The sequence below is a fragment of the Anabrus simplex genome, chromosome 9 (assembly GCF_040414725.1).
Source record: "Anabrus simplex isolate iqAnaSimp1 chromosome 9, ASM4041472v1, whole genome shotgun sequence".
NCBI classification, from domain to species: Eukaryota; Metazoa; Arthropoda; class Insecta; order Orthoptera; family Tettigoniidae; genus Anabrus; species Anabrus simplex.
This window is the reverse complement of record NC_090273.1, coordinates 60,498,971-60,502,124: the sequence shown is the minus strand read 5'-3', so window position 1 is coordinate 60,502,124 and position 3,154 is coordinate 60,498,971.

Genomic DNA, 3,154 nt, shown 5'->3' with positions numbered 1-3,154 from the left:
CATATGCCTTAGGGTGATGATGAGATAGGAAAGGGCTAGGAGTGGGAAGCAAGCGGCCGGGCCCTTAGTTAAAGTACAGTCCCAGCATTCTCTTCGTGTGAAAATGGGGAAACCACGAAAACCCATCTTCAGAGTTGCCGACAGTGGGGTTCAAATCCACTATCTCCAGAATCCAAGCTGGCAGCTACATGACCCAGCTCAGTAACACAAAAAAGTGATTATAACTCAAAGAGTATTACATAATTATATGGGAATGGCCCGCCTGATGACCAAGATTCTTAAGGCGTCTAGTCTGTATGGTCGGATATCGTGGGTAGCCGGTTCGAATTCCGTTGTTCGAAAAAAAATCACCATCAGAATGTTGACCATCAGCACAGGAGAGGTGGTGGTATACAATTCCTAATTACGAGATTGCGTACCAAAAGGCTGGATTCAATTACAAAGCTCACCGCAGCGTTCATATGGAGTGCGGGCATATGACGCTGTTGATGGTGATTCGTCCGTCGGATTGAGACTTTAAGCCTTGAGCAGACCCCTTGTTGCTATTCGATAGCTTTAGGCTATGTGCCGGCACCGCGCTTCACCCTCTCTCTTCCTACTATCATATATCACGTTATTCAATCGCCTCATCAACTGCTGTTCTTCATGCCCGACCTCGTAGAGAAACGGGATAAGGATTTACATACATACTGTTACGTGTCAGCCCCGTGGTAGCCCCTTTCGGTGCTTCCAGGAAGGGGCTAGTGAGTCAGACAACCGGAGGTCTCCCAGCCGACCTGAAGGGAGTAAAGAATACAGGCAGCTGCCTGCTACCCTACTCTCTCTGGCTATCGCTTGAAGCCAACGACCACGCCCCCCATGCTTAGCAAAACATGACAGTTCTTACGTTGTGGATATATACACACAAAACATTTTATCGGGAGTAGGAAAACTTCGAATCACACAATTTTGTATAATAATTTTCAAAATAATACGGCAATTAACTGTAACAAAATTCTCTGGCCAACAGAACTATTAATGATTTATTACTAAGCTCTACAAAAGCGTTTCTCACGACTCGCACGCTTAAATCCACTCTCTCGCTACTTGACTATGGGTACCATAAATTCATATCTTAAAAATAGGAGATGTAAATCTTCAAATCAAATCAAATCAAATCAAATCAAATCAAATCAAATCAAATCAAATCAAATCAAATCAAATCAAATCAAATCAAATCAAATCAAATCAAATCAAATCAAATCAAATCAAATCAAATCAAATCAAATCAAATCAAATCAAATCAAATCAAATCAAATCAAATCAAATCAAATCAAATCAAATCAAATCAAATCAAATCAAATCAAATCAAATCAAATCAAATCAAATCAAATCAAATCAAATCAAATCAAATCAAATCAAATCAAATCAAATCAAAATCTCTTTATTTGCAAATGAGGTGTCTACCTCGGTGGCAAGTGGTACACTAAAATACATTATTGTCAAGCACTAAATTTTAAATTAACAAGAGAAGAAAACATTTTTTCTAGAATACAATAATATATATAATAATATAATAATATAATATATATAATATATAATAATAATACAACAATAATATAGAATTTATGCTAACAATTTTTTCTATTAAAACAAACAGATCATCCTTAATAAATTTATATTGTTTACAAAATTCTACTTATAATATCTCCTATACTTACAAACATAGTCAACTCATATACAGTGGAATTACTTCAAATAATACTATGCAACTGCTATAAGATTAAAATTTACATTACATTTATTTTTATTTTATTTTTATCCATTTTGGAACCTAAGTAGCATAACGACCTGCTGCGTCTTAACCAGAGCCCCCTTTTGCCACCACTTTTCAGAGTTTCTGAAGGGCCTTCACAGCTACCGTAGCGGTCCCAGGGCCCTCGAAGTCCCCACTGTACTTCACCCCTACAGGCAGTCCCCTACTTTGGCTGTCCAAACTCCATGGACCAGGGGATGGAATGTCTTTTTTAACACACATTTTTTTTTATTTGCAATAGCCTGCACTGGTCGAATGCCCTCTAACATTTCATTTATTTTCCCTGTTGCTGTTTATTCTCTTCTTGAATACCTGTACAGATTTTGGAAAAGGACCGAACACTACCCCTGGTAAACTGTTCCGCTCCTTCACGCCCTTCCCAATGAATGAAAATTTACCCCAGTCGCTTCTGCTAAAATTCCTTCTAATTTTATACTTGTGGTCAGTTCTGCCAATATAATTATTTTCCAACTGAAGCCTCTCACGGATTTCTCCCCATGCTTCTTCTCCTGTATAGGCTCTATATAATCCTATAAGTCTAGTTTTCTCCCTTCTCTTACTTAAAGTTTCCCACCCAAGTTCCTCTAACATTTCTGATACACTACTGTTTCTCCTGAAATCCCCTGTTACAAATCTTGCTGCTTTCCTCTGCACACTATCTATTTCTTTTATTAGGTATTCTTGGTGAGGATCCCAAACACTGTTTGCATATTCCAACAATGGACGAACCATACTTAAGTAACTTTTTTCTTTTAATTCTTTGTTGCATCATTTAAGTAGCCTCATTATGACATGTAACGATCTGTATGCTTTCCCAACAATCTCATCAGCATGACCCTTCCAGTGCAAATTACTTTCAAATCTCACACCTAAGTATGTGCACTTGCCATCTTTTGGGATAACTACCTCATCCAAAGTATATTCAAATTCAGTTTTAAAGCTCCTGTTTGTAAATGTTGTAACAGTTGATTTGCCTCCATTAACCTTCATATTATTTTCTTCAACCCACTGTTGGATACTTTCAAGGTCCCTTTGTAATTCTGAACAATCCTCAATGTTATTTATTTCCCTATAAACAATTATATCATCTGCATACAATCTTATTTTTGATGTTATATTGTTCCCTAAATCATTTGTGTATATTAAGAAAAGTAACGGACCGATTATACTACCCTGTGCGATTCCCTTCCAAACTTTCTCTTCCTGTGATATATTATTTCCTACTTTGACTTTCTGAACCCTTGAATTTAGAAATGTTCTTATGCAACGTATGACCCTTACGTCCAATCCTATTCCCTCCAATTTCTTTAATAATATTCCATGTTCCACTCTATCAAAGGCCTTGGAAAGATCTATGGC